Genomic DNA, 17737 nt, shown 5'->3' with positions numbered 1-17737 from the left:
TGTAACCGTAATGATTACGAAATAAATCTGCAGATATATATTTTAAACATGCGGTTGCAAGCATGCAATCTGATTTCAAGCGCGGATCCAGAAAAAAAAATTTGGACGGGGGGAGGGGGGGTCTACATGTATAATTTGTGTGCATATTGTCACGGTGAATCCATTTATAAGAGTATATATGCAGTTTGAAAATGTTCATAACATTTTATTTTTTTTTCTACAGGGTTGTTTTAAGATCCGAAGCAATGTTACACAGACAGAAGAATAGGTGAATGCCTCTCCAGTATATGTTGTATATATGATGGCTATAACAATAACATACATGTATATCACTTGGGAAATCATGCACAACAAACTGTCCATATGATGATACCGTGTAAGTATTTATTTGGTGAAATATGCCTATGCCTTGCGTTTTGAATATTTCTAAAGTTTGTAATTACATGTATATAAAATCAGACATGGATTAACATATATTTGATAAAAGAGGTTGGACATACCTCTTGATCTCATTTGCTTTTGATCAATAAAACATACTGTAAGTTATTTCAATACAGAGATACATTATGATTGTTTTGGTTTTTTTAAATTTTATCTGAGTGTATAAATCTTGTGCTTTTACGCTGTTATTCATGTACTCAATACATGTACATTTGTTTGCATGTTTTATTATGAATTATATTTTGTTTTGCATATACACAAGGTTGACAAAGATATTTAAATATGGTGAGGGATAAAGAGACATGCTACAGAAGAAGGAAGATAAAGGCACATGATACAGACACCAGAGTGATTACACCAACATCAGTCCAATAACATTGGTACACACTGAAACTTGAGACCACAAAAGCCTGGATTCTTTTGAAATATACTGTCATCTGTGCAATATCACTTGGAATCATGGAAAACGTGTATCACAGTGTTAACAATTTTCAGTGAATTTTCATTGTCTAGCATAGAAATAACTAGAGCCGAGCTCGTTGCAAAGCAACGAGTAGGTCTTCCGTCGCAACTTCGTGTCGCGAAAGGATTGTCCATCAGTCTGATTAAAACACCTCCTTCTCCTGACACTTGTCAGAGCCTGACAGATCCTGTATTGATAAAATGTCATCTTTACACGACCATTTCTTCTTTCCAATTAGAGCTTTTGAAAATTGATTGGAACTCTTCAAACGGAGACCAAAAAATTAATTCATGCCTGTTTTCTATGTAACCTCTAGATTGAGTATTTCACCACACCACCACAACAGATAAAGGCATATCTTTGCTAAGTAGGTGTTTATTTAGATTGTATGCAAATGTGGAGGTCAAGTGGAGATTGGTGGATCTGTTATTGATACAGGTATTTCAGAACCTGGCGAGTGTAAGGAGAAAGGAAATGGTTTTTAATGATACTGGATTATCAATATGAGAATAGTAAGTTCAAGAAATCAAGAAAGTAGTATTTTCATACCAGGCAAGTTCTTCGTTTAACTTACTTCAAGTTTAGGATAACTTTAAAAAGTACATCATTTATGTACATGTATATAATTAATTTAATTATAATAAAAGTGTGGATGTGGCGGTGGGGGAAATGACCCAAAAATCAATTTTCTAAGCGTTAACTTAATGGAAATATTGGTTGAGAGAAAGGGGGCATTGCTCCCACTGGACCATCTAAAAGGTACTGTTAGCAAGCTCACAAATGATATCCCCGCTAAGAAAAAAGTCATTACTCACGTATTTCTCTATTAGAGAATAATGGATGGCTCTTTTTCTTTAGTGAGTCAGACAAGGCAGGGTATATTTACAGGTCACAAGTAATCTTTATGTCAAAATCTAGCTTTTACTCATTTCCATTAATAAAAGATATGACACATGTTTAATATGACTTTGAACTTGCGCAACTGACCCTGGGTCAAGTTCATGACACATCATCGGTCATCAGGAATCTTTACATGAAATAGAAACACTTGCAGTCGACACTTGCAGTACTCTGATGATTTAATGTCGATCGACCGACTTTATTGCTTAATGTAGTCGTATATCATTACTTCTAATCCTGAGTACAAATTTTATTCAATCTTTGACTTAAAACTGTTAACTTATAAAACCAGAGACATAAATAACTTATTAAGTTATTTATGTCTCTGATAATATATATTTTATTCTGTTCATAACTATAGAAGTTTAGCGTGTTCAACAGGTTATTTTTTTAGCCACATTCTCAGATTACGATATCGCACCTTTAATGTGAGGTTGATTGACATCGAATATTTAGACACTTATTGTTTAACAATTGACCGCTGCAGTGAAAGCATCCGTCCAAATGTTACTCAATCATTTATCAATTGCTGATCTGCAGCCCGGGGCAATATTCTGAGCTATGTGGGCAGACGCGACACGAGATTTTCGGTCGCTCGTGGAGCGGATTGACTTAGCATAGACTGACCGAATAAACACACGGGTGGGAAAGTGACATACATTGAGGAGAAAAATGTACACATGTTAAGTAGTCGCCAAAAATAGGTCTTCGCCACATTTTGTAAAATAATAAAGCCCTTGCACTGTGATCATGAAACCGATAAAATCTAAACAAATCTTGTTTAAAAACTCATGTGAACATTTTAAAAATAATCACTAAATCCCTCAATTCTGGACAATTCTTTTATCGTGTCAGCCTCTACCGCCAATCGAAACTTCTCGGGCCTTTCCGACAAGCTCGGAAAAACACTTCGAATGTATTACCTAGGCGTCCATGACACCCCCCTTTTTATAAAACTTGATATAATTACAACACATTTTATGATCTGTTGAGATGTGAGCTATACTTCATTATAGGTATCAATATAAATATAACACAGAAACGACATACAAGACTTCTTGCCGATACTTATTTCAATGGGAAGCGACTCCATTTTTTATAAAATTCGAACATCCGGTGATGTTAATACATTCGAGGTGTTTTTCCAAACTTGCCGGAAAGGCCAGAGAAGTTGCAATTGCCTCTACCGCATGTGTTAATTTGATTTTTGATTTTTTTTTATCCTGCCTTGAATGCTCGGGGACTGTATCATTTTCTAAATTCGGCTAAATAATGCTTCCAATTTTGAGCGCTCTCTCTCTCTCTCTCTCTCTCTCTCTCTCATTTTATGTGCAACCTTATGAAGACGTCAACTACTTTCTATGATATCTAAAAAACCTCTCTGCAGTATTTAGCGGAAATATTCGTGGGTAAATAAATAAATCTTAAATTGAAACACAAGTCAATCTTACATGTACCGGTCAAAATCTCGAATAAACAAATAGTTGGAATCATACAAAATATCAATAAACATGCACGTGTGATAAGGTACATGTAGAAGAACACAATGCTACCGCGGATCACTTGTCCACTCGCGCGGGAACTCCTTGGCTATGTTCTAGGGGTGATTATCGTTTTAAGGTTTAATCTTTGTGGTTTTGCGTTGTTTATCTATAACATTATTAGTACATGTATAGTTTTAGTGCATTTTAGAATTACAAATTCACTATTGATTTATGTCTGATGATGTTTCTGATTTGGAATAATATCGCTTTTATCAATTTTTAGAGGGGCTTCTCAATTCACATTCTAATGTTTAATTAAATAAATTGAAGGTGAACAAACTTCAAGAACATAAAATTGAAACAGTTCTTGTATATATATCTTGTTATTAGATAACCGCTGACCTCTAGGTAGTGCAGCCGATTTCCTCGGCCGCGGATGAGGGATCGGATAAATTACGTAAAGGTAAAACACACATAGAGAGCTCAGAACCCAGGAAGATTTACAATGTTTCCAGTATAATGACTAAACTCTAATTAATATAAGTTTTTCCCCCTTTAATCCCACAGTTGATCTATCTGTCTGACACTGCTTCAGTTCGAGAATGGCATTGCTTTTATGATTAAACAGAACGATTTCTTATTGACAATCTATCGTTTAATTCAAATTAAGAAGAGTAAGCTTTAATGTCATTGTGTACGATTCTTGTGTTTGCGGCTAAATAAAATCACATATGACAGACGCGATTCTTGTGTATTAGTAACCGCTGACCGCTAGGTAGTCCAGCCGCGACCTTGCGGATCGATTTTCTCGGCCGCGGGCGAGATGGGTTATGTAATGACGCACACAGCTAAGAATTTAGGTCGATTTGAAATGACTCAAATCTATTTTATGGAAGTTTTTTTTTTAAATGTAGTTTATGTATCTCACTAGATAAGAAAAAGAACGTTTATATTTTCTCGTTTTTGTTTTTCTTAACGGTTGTCCACTATAGGACCTAAACAGAGGTGGCTCAAAATAAGGCTGTAAGAAAAACATGTACACGTATACTTTTTAGACACTTTTTCAAATGAATCAAAGCATCCCGTATATACTGGTACACTTTCAGCTGTTAATTTATGTACGTTATGCGCACGAAGACGATTCGCTTACTTGCCAAATGACATACAGGTACATGTTAACAAGACAAGCTTTTTACACTCATATTTCGCATTACCGGTACAAAATAATTTTGTAACGGCATTGATAACACAATAATGAACAACTTTTTTATCGACAGCTATTGCGAAATATTAACCATTTTTGAGTAATAAAGCGAAGACTTTTAAGGGCTCTAGACCCCTAATTTAAGGGGCCAACCCTTTTTCAATGGTGTCAAGTGAAAGCCCTTGATATTTTGCACATATTTTGTTCTATATGTGTTTAGAGAACATTTTAAACTAAAGAGCTACATAACAAAAACACAACCAAAAATCAGCATTTTTTGAAACACAAATTCAAATTAATTTTTTGAAACTTTAAAGGAGGAAAATTGTAAAAACAAAACTCGGAGGACAACGTTCAAACTCTCTATTTTTAAGATTTGTGACTTTGTAATACATGCTATGAGCGGTTTCAGAGCCTTTGCGTGCACAAGAATGCCTATATTTTTGGGAAAAAGGGGAATAACTCGCTACCGGAAGTGTCGATTTCAACGATTTTCCTTATATATTGAGAAATAGTAACTACCAATAAGCTCTGAAAATTTGAACTTTATAAGACAACAAACAAGCAAGATATTTGAGTTTTAAAAAACGTCTAGAAGAAAAAAAAGAATAAAAAGAATTACCAACAGAATCAGTACAAGGTCTTCCGTTGAAAACGGAAGACCTTAATTAATTTTATGTTTGAATATATAACTGGAAATTTTCCTATATGTAATTCACTTACTGCGTTCAACAGGTTTGATACACGCAAACTCATAAATTGTATCTCAAAAACATAAGACTTAAAGTATGTATCCTAAATAATGACCAATGCAATCAGCACAGTATTACACATGTAATAAAATCTTAATGTTTACTGACCTTCTAAGAAGAGAGATATAACTCTCAGTTGATGTGAATGACTATTGTAAAGACAAAGTTTTACATGTTTACATAAACAAAGACTTTAAATGTTTTGAAAACATTTATATTTTGATAAAATGTAAACTCTATTCTAATTTTTATTTATACATGTATTAATTCCAACACATGTAGAAATTGTTTAGTTGTCTTAATGTCAAATTTGTTAAAAAAAAAAAAAAGACACTAGTATGTCAACATATGAATGAAAGAATGTTTTTAAAGTGTTATAAATTGATTTGTCATAATTAAATTTTTATATGAAAAACATGCAATTTTCATGTGAATTTTGCATGAATTTTATATGAATATGACACAAATATCTAATCGCATGAAAAACATACGAAAAATTATTCGCATGAAAATTGTACATTTTTCATGCGAATATCATGCGAACATATTCGCATGATATTTGCATGAGAAACTTTTCATCTGATTTTCGCATGATTAGCGCATGATTTTCATGCGAAAAGGAAATCGCATGAAAATTATGCGAGCCACTTTTCCCTGTGTACGCAATCGGTGTATATTTCGCTTGAAACCAGCGTCATTTAAACTAAATAGATCATTTCATCCTACTGAAAGTCCAAGCTCTTGTTAAAATGGTTCTTACCATAACTCTATCAGATGCGCGTGTAAAGCAGTGTGAGTGCTCGTGAGCGCTCGCCGAAATTTGCGTTACAGAGGCGTGTTCAGGAGAGCAGATGCTGCGAGAGCTCGCCAAAATTTGTGTTGCATGTAGGTATAGAGAATTTTTGCAAGCGCTCACGAGCACCCGCGCTGTATAGGTAATTATGGCAAGCGCTCACGAGCACCCGCGCTATATAGGTAATTATGGCAAGGGCTAACGAGCACCCGCTCTGCTGAACACGCCACTCGTAAGTGTTGTCTCCATGGCGCATGCGCATTTAGAAACGAAACATTAAATATTAATTCAAGTGTTCTTGGTTCCCCAACAATTAATGATCATTTATTCATCATTCATTCGTTCGAATTAGAAATAATCGATTTAAAAGAACAATTCCATGACTCGGAGAAAGCACTGGGGTAAAGCGGACCTTAGTTTAATGGCTTCATGTTGAAATGAGCTAAGATCGATGCTGCAGATTTTTTCAAACAAGTTTTCAAAAGAAACAAACATGCATGGGAATGAAGGTTTGTTTGCGTTGTGTGCATGTTTATCTTTTGGATAACAGGGCGTATAGATTTTTTAAAGAAGATTTAAGGTCTGATTTGTTTTTATCAAGGTCAATTTAATATTTTGACTTCTTTCTTAACGCTCCTGAGATATTGACCGAGAAACGTCACATAAAAAATGAAGCATTAAGAAATATTTCTTTGTTTAGTTTAAAACTAAGTTACTAGCAAAACCTCGAAGTTTTTTACTCTTTTTTTACAACACCTGTCTGATTTTTTTAACATCAGTATACATTTTAATTCAATACTGTTGTATAGCAAAACGTCAGTCAAGTCTACTCATGTACATGTAATCTATAATGTTGTGAATTTAATGAACATTACTTTAAGCTGTTGAACATTAGTTTTTCTGTGGAGATTGTAAATCTGTGAATTCTCCCTATATTTGGATTGAAATATGCATTGTTTGAACTACATCTCTTTGAACAGAGTCTTTCATGTTTTCTCTATATGAATAAAAGAAAAACAAATTAAAAAAGCATACAAGGCAGGCTTGGGGTAATGCTAAATGTAATGGTAATGCATTGCAATGCATTACATGTTTTCAAAGTAATGCTAGTAATGTGTAATGCCACAAAATTAGCATTACAAGTAATGGTAATGTAATTCATTACTTTCCAAAATTTAGTGTAATGCTGGCATTACATGGCATTACTTTGCATTACTTTGCATTACTATGCTTATTTATGAATGTTCACTTTTAAAAAATGTGACGAATAAATGAATAGCTGAAATTGAATTTTAATAATTTGATTATAAAGAAGAAAGAAATAATTCTTGAAATAAAAATGTTTTAGATGTATTATTCAAAAAGATTTATGAAAATTCATTTTTAAATTGTTTATATTACTAGATATAACAACACAGTTTCATAACATTTTTATGAGTGTTGTTATTTAGAGTTTTAAACAATTCAAACAATTTACTCCAATTAGTTTGCACTTCAATAAAGATGTGTCAACAATACACTATGCCCCCAGGACAACCTAAGTATCAAAACAATCTATTGTTATAAGAAGTGCTAAACACCCAAATCCCCTTCCCTACGCCATGTCCCAATAGAATAGAGGACAGACATGCACCTTTAAGGGGAAAATGAATGCACTGTCCATCCATGATGAAAATCAAAATCCCTTCCAATATTATAACCCATTTGAAAATAAGTTTTACTGTCTCTATATCTCTCTCTCTCTCTCTCTCTCTCTCTCTCTCTCTCTCTCTCTTATATTAAGTACATTAGTTTGGACTGATAGAAAATACAAGATTAATGTATTTTTTCTATTTTTGCACTTATAATACATGTATATCCTAAGATAAACTTTCAGTCCCAGCTTCCACTGCTCCTATAGAACGTTTATTTAGTATAGCTGGGAAGGTTTTCAAACTAATAGGATGCAGTTAAAAGATGAAACCTTTGAAACTTTGATCATAAAGTGCAACAGCAATCTTTTGTCTTAAAGTGTCCTCAGCATAAAGAAATTCGATTAAAATATATTAAGAAATATAACTGGTAAAAACCCTATAATTTAATACAATTAAGTGTCCAAAATGATAAAGATTTGTGTAATCTGGGGAAATATTTCTATTTGGCTTTTTAATAACGGCAACAGTATTCCATAAATTGTTTTCTATTATCCATGAATATGAAATCTGTGTCTCTATATCATATCTGACATTGTATCATGCCAAATGTCTATCAATATCTTTTTACTTAATATGTAATATCTTGTTCATAATGCCACACGATGATATATATTGAGCAAATAAAGAATGACTCTTGTATATATAGTCATTGAATTTGAACCTGATACTGAACATGAACCTGTAGATATATGTTAAAGAGTGTTTTATATTTGAAATATTTGCAAAAACTCTTTATTTGCTTTTCTTTTTTTTAAACAAAGTAATGGTAATGCTAATGCATTACTTTACTCATGTAATGGTAATGTAATGCATTACTTCAAGAAAATCAAGTACTGGTAATGGTAATTTAATGCCCAAATTCATGAAGTAATGGTAATGTAATGCATTACTTTACAATGTAATTTGCCCCAATCCTGATATAAGGTTTCACTTATTATCTCATTTTTTTTAAACAGTTAAAAAAAGGATTGGTTTGTTTTAAAACAGAACTCAGAATATCAAATACATGTACAAAACCTATCACCTACATGTAAATGCTGCCTCACTTGGTAATATTTATGTATATGATATGTTCCTTAAGTTTCAAATCGTAACAATATACAGTTTCCTGTGTAGTAAATTGACAATGCACACCCTCATCCCAACCCACCCCCAAAGAAAAAAAAGGGTGGGGGTAATTGCGTAAAATGTCCACAAGTCTTCAAATGAAAGACAGGCAAGTTTCTCTCTGAAGGAGTTCGTTTAAGAGGATCAATCGATGAAATGGTAGCTTTGTATAAGAGGTACAGAACCAATTTATTTGACTATGGATGTCACAACTATGTCAATCAAAACCAGAGTTTATAAGGAATAAGGTATCATTCATTGAGTATTAAGAGGTGATAATTTCGGTCGGGTTGATATCAACTCCCGACAGTTCTTCAGTACTTTGATTTAGTCTTGTTTTCTTACAACGTAACGTTTTTTGTATATGTTTTTTATTTACATTACAGGTATTAACTGACGTGAAGATATTTCTTTTTGTAGAAGGATAGTTTTTCATGTAATTACAATGTTTGTTTCGATCGCCATTTAGAATTTTTATTTATACAAGTTATCAGCTGTTTTTTATTTGAAACTCATGCAACATATCCCTAGTTGCCACTCACTACTTTGAAACAATAAAACGCCTTCTTTGGCAATTTATGCAGGATATAAAGGTGGCGACATTGCAGAAAAATACATAACCCCCGTTATCATCAAAGAAAACATGTACAGAAGATTTTAATTATCTCGGAAAACATGGCACAAGTTAAACTATATTTAACATATTTTTCTTTCAACTGAACACAAATGGTTGATTCGAAGACGTTATATAGTTACATAGATGTTTGCATTGCATTTCACCCCAAGAGTTCATTTAGGAGGGCTGAAGGATGGTCTTGACTATTTTTAGACTAAATTTATATCGTCTAGAAGAAAAGCCCTATATGAGATATAGGAAGATACCGACATTTAAAAGAAAAAATGAATTTTCTTTACTTATTACATGTTTATAGCTAAACATACTATTTTCTTCAATAAATTATTTCAATTCGGTAGATATGATGGTTATTTTGTTGACCTTTGTGCTTCTTTATGAAGTTTAGATAAACTAATAATCCATCATGTCTACTGTAACATTTTATGATTTCAAAGCTATAATCTATAATTAAGTAACGAGAAGTTCAATGTTCAATTAAAGAAAATTTGAATTGTCTCCAGAAACATTTACACAGAGCTCCTCGTCTCGATGAGATTACATTTGTTTACCCATCAACTCTCTCTCTTTTTTTTCTATATGATGCAATGTTCTGAAAGCTGTAATTTGATAAAGAGGAAAGAACCACATAATAGTATATTTTTCTGGAAAATTTTGAATAATTTGCTATTCATTTTTTTTCAGAGCTCTTCTTTTACGGCGATTAATATAGTGTAAAAAATACCATCCAGTCTTCTTCAAGTCATGTTAACAATCGGAGCATCGCTCGGCCTTTTCCGTCTTGTCGCAATAAAACGTTTTTTCTCGATTTGACGGAAAAGGCCGAGCGATGTTCCGATTAATCATATTAAATGACGACCAAACACGCATTTAGTACAATTTGTATCAGTGATTAGTATTCAACAAAGACATTTTAGATACAATTGATTATTCAGGTTTAATACAATTGTAGCTACCAAAAGGAAATGGACATTAGAACCTATCGTGGAGCATGCACATCAAGAGGAATCAAGTACAAAGGATTCATCATTAAGAAATTATTGCATGAAACCCAAGACGTTGTACTGGTATTTTTGAAGGCAATAGGGATTGTGTTAACTCGAATCCGTCAAAAATATAGAGCCACCACTAAAGATAAGCTCATGCAGTTTTTTAAAAAGTCTTATTTTATGGTCAATTTGTACGCAAAGGTAGTCTCGATTTACTTTGTAATATTGTCAATGAGACTTAAAAAAATAGTCGATGTTTGGACACAAAAGACTGAACTAATAATGAAAATTAGTTTTTGATTTCCACTTTTATACGTTTGAAGGTGTATAATAGTTGGTTTTTGGTTTGTTGTTACTGAGTATCTTTCATTAATATAATATACATAAAACATAAGAATGTATTGACGTGAATGAACATGTGGTAAATGTACGTCTACACGCGGCTGATACCTAATCTAAGGTATGTTTAGAAAAAAAAATCGAGAAATAAATTGCCAAACTTAAACGATTTCTGTACAAATTAGATGCATTGGTCTTCACTTACAAGTACAGGGACTTTACTTCAACAAGCATGAATTTATTCAATGCATTTGGTCTCTCTAAATAACAAAATTCTAAATGTGGAGATAGCTTATATAATCTAAGCCCAGACCTTCCAGCATACAACCATCTCCTCGGAAATGTAAAGTTGCTGAATATAAAAAGTACAACAAACAGAGAAAATATATCGCAGCCCCCCCCCCCCCCCATGTCATGGGCTACATAGGTTGGTTCGTCAAAATATAGAAAAACCTGTGAGTTACATTGTAAAGAATGTCATGTCTGTAACTCACTCTTCCCATTTCATTTAATTCCAAAAGTTCAGTCTCTGATAAACACTTGGCAAAATTGCTAAGCACCACTTACTTTATCTTTGATTGTTTTAGATCTGAACGCAACAAAGATTGATTAGTATATGATTGCAATACTTTATTATAATACAGAAATTGAAACATCATTTGTTGCAAACTTATTGACCAGTTGCTTTGAGGACTGTTTATGAAACATTGGTACCCCCATTATATGATTCACATATCAATATCGGGTGTGACCTCCATTTGCTCGGATAAATGCGATGCGTCTGTCTTGTCGCCTAGTAGACACGCGGCACGCGGCGCTTTGAAATAATTCTTGCTCAGTTCCTCACAAATTTCCGGACCAACATTGCAATTGACGTGTGGTGCCTATTACACACTGTCGTTACCTAAAAAAAACATTGCTTTTATTCGATAAGCATGCTGCATCATGCAAATATCACAGGTAACAGTTGAATAATTAAAAAATATTTCAAACCTCTCTAAAGGAGCATCCTGCAGAGACCATACATGTACAAACTGCCCTGCCACTCTTTTCTGTGGTCAAATGCGGCATACCCCGTCGGGATTTTTTGTGTGAGTTTTTAGTAATACAAGCATAAGTAATAACAAAAAAAAAAAAGAAAAGTAAAGATATATTTTTCCAAAAGAGTGTGAGTACGATTTGAGCATTTCTAAAGAACAGTTACATGTACGCTTCGGTTAACATTGTATCCGTTTGGGCATTTAAATGTCTTACTTATGATTAAGGTCAACTATTTAAACTCATCTTTAAAAATTTATAGGATGTAAATATTATTTCATTTTAGATGGTGCGTTAACAATTTTGTCCAGTGTAATAATTTAAGCTATCACAAAATGGTCTCGCAGTGATTTTGAATAAATTGAATATGGGGAATTTGCTGTGTGCTGATTACTCACTTGTATATAAAGAGTAAAACTAAAAGCTTTTTGGTTTTATTGTCATTGCCTTGGTAATGCTGAAGCCATATTTTTTGATTTAAATATCAAGCTGAGATTTCGATTAAATCATTGCATTTGCTAATAAACATGCAACGTGTACATTTTATTTTGAATCGATGATAACGAAATAAATGTATGTAAAAATTACGTTGACAATTGATTTATATCGGTTTGCGCAATCGCCAGAAGTAATATAATATTAAAGATACGCAACTGTTTGTATTTTTAAACACAATAATAGTGGTCTTGGGTCGCATTGTTTAAAATACAATAAGCAGTCTATTACATGTACATATAGTAGTGGACAACTATTTCCAAATCATTACAATGTATAAATCAGAAAAATAGAATTCTAGAATAATACGTCCTTGTTTTTAACACACATACTGAAGTTTCGAAGTTGAAAATATATCTATATTACTTCCATCTGCTCCCTTGTTTTCGATATGTCGAGTATGTCATAAATATGGCAGCGGATCAAAGTTCTAAATATTAGATTGTATGTATATCTGTATATCTTTGGAAAACAAAGCTTTAAAAAACCAAATAATAACCAGTAATTTATTAAACAGAACAAAATCTACCGAAACAATTGCAAAATTAAAATAAATATGCAAATACATGCTGAATTCCACACGCAGGTTACATGATTGCTCTTTGGCTCTTTTATAAGTGACAATTTTGATTTTACATACAATATACATGCAGGATATACAGAGAGGACATATAAAAATAATTGATATTATTAAAAGATATAAAAATTAATTTACAAATGGATTTATTTTCAAAGCAATAGCAATGTACTGTAATGAAAGAGGTATAACCTAAAGAGTAAAAATTAACAGGATGCGACACTCAAGTTCCCTTGATGTTCTAAACAAAATTTACTTCGTGTGCGAGGTTAGCAAGAGCTTTGTCGGAAATATTTCTCACCGAAAAAACAGACATTTAATGTCTCTTGTAAATCATTGTCCAGGTTATTTACATCTGTATCCCGAAAAGTAGTCCTTGCAAATCTATCTATCTATCTATCTATCTATCTATCTATCTATCTATCTATCTATCTATCTATCTATCTATCTATCTATCTATCTATCTATCTATCTATCTATCTATCTATCTATCTGTCTATTTATCTCTTTCTCTATCTATCTATCTGCACATGTTTCAATCAATCTATCAATCTATTTATTTTAAATTATATTTTTGTCTGTGCGTTTGATTAAATTTCATCTTTAACGGACATTTTGTACAAAAAAGTACAGGTGCATATTACAGTAAAAAATATATGATACATGATGAAAAGAAAGGGTGTTTGTTTTTTTTTATTATTGAAGACTTCCATTTAGTTTTACAATTTTGTATCATTAAGTAAACGAGTGCGACCAAGACCAAGCAATTCTTTTCTGAAAAAATACGAAAAAAATCGTGATATCATATATCAAACCTGGTAAATCTGCGTGTTTTCGTGTTTCTGACATGCAGCACACGTTTTCCTTACTTTTATACTTGACAGTCTTCTTTATGCAATTCTTTTTTTTCAACGAATATTATGAAACTTTTTGTTGCGTCCAGTTACACTTAATTAATGCAAATTTATTCAAAATTAATGCTATTCTATATTGTGTGGCACTCTGTATTTTGTGGTATGGTCTCTGTCTCAGTGACTGTTGATAAGACTGTAACGCCCCGTGTAGGTTCCCCACAACGTGCTGACAGATCCCCAGTATCTGCCACACGAGGTCTCTGATATGTAAAGCTACACATTTCAATTCATCATAGAGCAGCAGTGTCTGTAGGTCTGTCAGTGACTGTAGACACTGGGACCGGTAACCTAGTCATTAGTTACTTATCACGCTTAACATGTCTGTCATTATATAGGGTGATATAAACAATATATGTAAACCGTTGTCTTTAACTGCTCTTTGTTCAAAAAGGAGTTCCTGAATGTAATAAACATCCTTGCCAAGATGTACAATAAATACTCAAGCTTTCTTCATACGTTTAGACAGAGACCAAACAGCCACACATTCATTGTATCTTACTCGGTCTATTCCCTTATATAAGATATAGGACTGAGTGAGACTTGATTTAACCAGAGCTGTAACATGAAGCGCTTCATTATATCTACATGTTCTGTAGTAATACATAGCAAGATACAACAATCAAGACATAATACTAACTCTACCTGCCAGCTTCAACAAGTTACTAGTAAGGCTATCTGATCTGTAGATTTTCTTATTTGATTTTTTATTTGTACTATCTGATGAACTACTAGTAGTGAGATTTATGAATGCTGTTCCAACTAAAACATCTGCCGCCATATGTCTCATATTCTGAATGTGACCGATTTGATAAAATTACTACTAGTATAAACCTCAGAATTAGATAATTATCCCTTTTGTTTTAATCTGCATACACTCTCGTACCTATTTCATGCCTGATACAAACAGCTGTATCAGCAGCACTCTTGACATGAGCTAGAAGTGGTTCTGTTCTGACAAGACTGTAACATGTAACTGGTTCAATCATTTCTCTGACCGTCGGACTTTGTTACAAACAGGTCATGCACATTTCGTAATATATGTTAAGCTGTTCTAACAGACACTCGCATGTACGCACACCTTTAACTGTAGACAATTTACTTGCAAACATGTTCTGTGGGACAAAAATGTTTGGAAACACATCACGATGAACGCATTGTAACAAATATTTAAAGGGGAAGGAAAGTCAAAAACATAATTTATTTATTTTAATAAAGTGGTGTAAATTATCACATGTGGTCATGCTGTTTTGAAAATAAAATACGTAATTAAGCTTTAATGAACGTTTGAAGTTGGAGAAATCGTATTTACTGGAGGCTGACATGTTGTAGAACTCTTTTGTATTAAAAACCAAAAAAAAATAATTATTTTGACGTCACACCATCTATTCCGGTTTGGTTTACATATACAAATGAATGTACACAGTGCTCTGAATATAATTAACGCTGGTTTATGCCTTTCTGTTACTCAAATAATCGCCTTAACAAAATTGATAATGTTTGAGTTCACACGTCAATCTAAAGAATAAAAACATGTATCATTGTATGCATAAATATATGCACTTTTTTTAAAGTAAATGGCAGCTGTTAATCTGCTATCATTCAAAGTAGAAAACGACCTTAATTAAATGTTTTATTCCAAGTCAAGTTCTTCGCTAACTGAATAAATGTTATAATTGTAATCGGGATGTTTAAAATTCATTCTTTAAAGTCGGAATTACGATGTCGAAATAACGACGGCAGACATTTTCTATGATACTTGGCATCTTGCATCTGTTGACAATTTCCACATTTACGCGGAGATTTCTCCGACACTTACCTCCGCTTTTAGATTTCAACGAACATTTTCTATTTGACGTTAGTTTGTAGTTTGCAAAGGTAAAAGAACGGTCTTAAATCAACATTGTTTCAAATTTTCCAGAACTTGTCATTTAGAGGGAATATCATGATTTACTAATACTGATGTTATGTTAATAACATAAACCGGAATAGATGGTGTGACGTCATAGATTAAAGTTCAATGGAAGCCCCCGTGGCGGCGGGAAATTTAATTAAGCGATTGAATTTCTTGATTTATTCATTATTCCAAGGTTTTTAATGAAAATAAATACGATTTACAATTAAAGTAGATGATAAATAATTGATTTATTGTACAAAATATTTTTAGTTTCCTTCCCCTTTAAATCATTTCCAGAAACAATCCAATAAGTTATTTGGACACCATGTAATATGTCCTATTTGTATCAGCCAGAACATCGTTGTCTTCATAAAATATGAACACAGGAATGGTTCTTCTATTTTAAGATTGATGATTTCCTTTAGAAATATTTTCAAAAGTCCGTAACACAAAAATTGCGTATGATTCATGGAATACACTAGTTTTTGTTCTGCCCGAGCAAACAATAATTTCCAATCAAGTTCATTTTCATTGCCTGCTATTTTAAGTCCGACAGGCACAACATGACAGCCATTCCTAAAAATATCGTAAAAAACGTGGTTTGGAGGCCAGTTATGCAGAATGCATCTTTTTCTCCAATCACAGGTTAACCGTGACCAGTGGGAACAATGCAAACAAAGAGCATAGTCATGTTCTAAATAACCAATGAAACTGTTAGTACAAGGACCATGGGTTTTTGCATTGTTAAAATTTTTCGTCCCACTAATCATAGTCAACATTATTTGTCTCCACCTCATACATGATAAATACATGCCGTCATTATATGGAACAACTGACGATTTAATGTGTCCATCTCGTGGCGACGTCAGAAACTGTAGTATGACAAACCCCGGTGGTGTATCAGTGTCCTCCATAAGAATAATTGAATGTTTTGACAGATCATAAGCACTGGACTGTAATTACTTCATGATTGGTATGCCAGAACATCGTGTCAATGTCAGAGGATTTGAATTTAAAACTTTTCCTATAACTACAACTGATCATAATTCGAAAACCATTATCTACCTGTACAGGTTTATGAATCATCTCCGTCATGTCCTCCACCTCTCTCCTAACGGTCACTTCAGTCGGTGTCCCTATATAACCACACAGACCCACGTACAGGGCCTCAGACACTCGGCAATTGTCAGACATTCCGTGATTTTAACTTTTGTCCAATCAATTATCTCGAATTTCATTAATACATGTAATACTCAACAGAAATTATTCATCTGTCCATGTATCACACCGCCATATTAACCTTTGTTCTTGTTTACCGGTCGTATACTGGTACTGTACCAGTTATCGGCTAAGACCAGTTATCGGCTAAACTGAGAGTTCGGGTTTATAGCACGCGACAATCCAAGTTTTTTTAATTCAGTCGTCTTTTTCGAATAAAGAAAAGTAAGTTTGCTTGAAAACTTTCTTGAATATGTTTTATACATGAGCTTAAACGATCATTGTTTACCGCTGATTTTACATCTTTGCACTTTCAGCAGTGGGGGAAGTGACGTAATAAGTTAAAAATAGAATATTACCTCTTTGTGATACGTTATTATATCCCTGCTTTGATGTGACATATAAAATCAATACATTTAACATGTATAAACAAAACGAATTCACGAATTTCCGAGAGATTCGTAGCGCAATTGAACGCCTGATTGCACAATTATGTATTGAATAGTATACGCTTTGGTGTGTTACCGTATGATAATAAACAAATTATTTTATGAGTTTTGTTTATAATGTATCATGACCACGAATACTTTAGTCTAACCTCACAAGGGGCATAATTCAAACTACATTTAGCAGAGTGTAAAATCAACATGAACACGGATTTTTACTAAGTTATTATCACGAAGCCGATAACTGGTACAGTAAATCGTAAAAACTCGGCAAATTCGGGGCGTGCTTAAAAGCACAAAACAAGATGTTTTAAGTTCTAAATAATGATATAAACTAACAAATACATAAATAAGG

The 17737-nt window shown here is 33.1% G+C and overlaps 1 protein-coding gene across 4 annotated transcripts in view; it reads right to left on the bottom strand.

Moving 5' to 3' along the window:
• The window catches only part of LOC105317104 (uncharacterized), a 125265-nt gene that overhangs the window by 15453 nt on the left and 92075 nt on the right, over positions 1-17737 (bottom strand). The gene's annotated exons all lie outside the window — the stretch shown is intronic.

The sequence above is a fragment of the Magallana gigas genome, chromosome 10, assembly GCF_963853765.1.
Source record: "Magallana gigas chromosome 10, xbMagGiga1.1, whole genome shotgun sequence".
NCBI lineage: Eukaryota > Metazoa > Mollusca > Bivalvia > Ostreida > Ostreidae > Magallana > Magallana gigas.
Note: the sequence above shows the minus strand (reverse complement) of the source record. Positions and strands in the feature narration are given on the sequence as shown.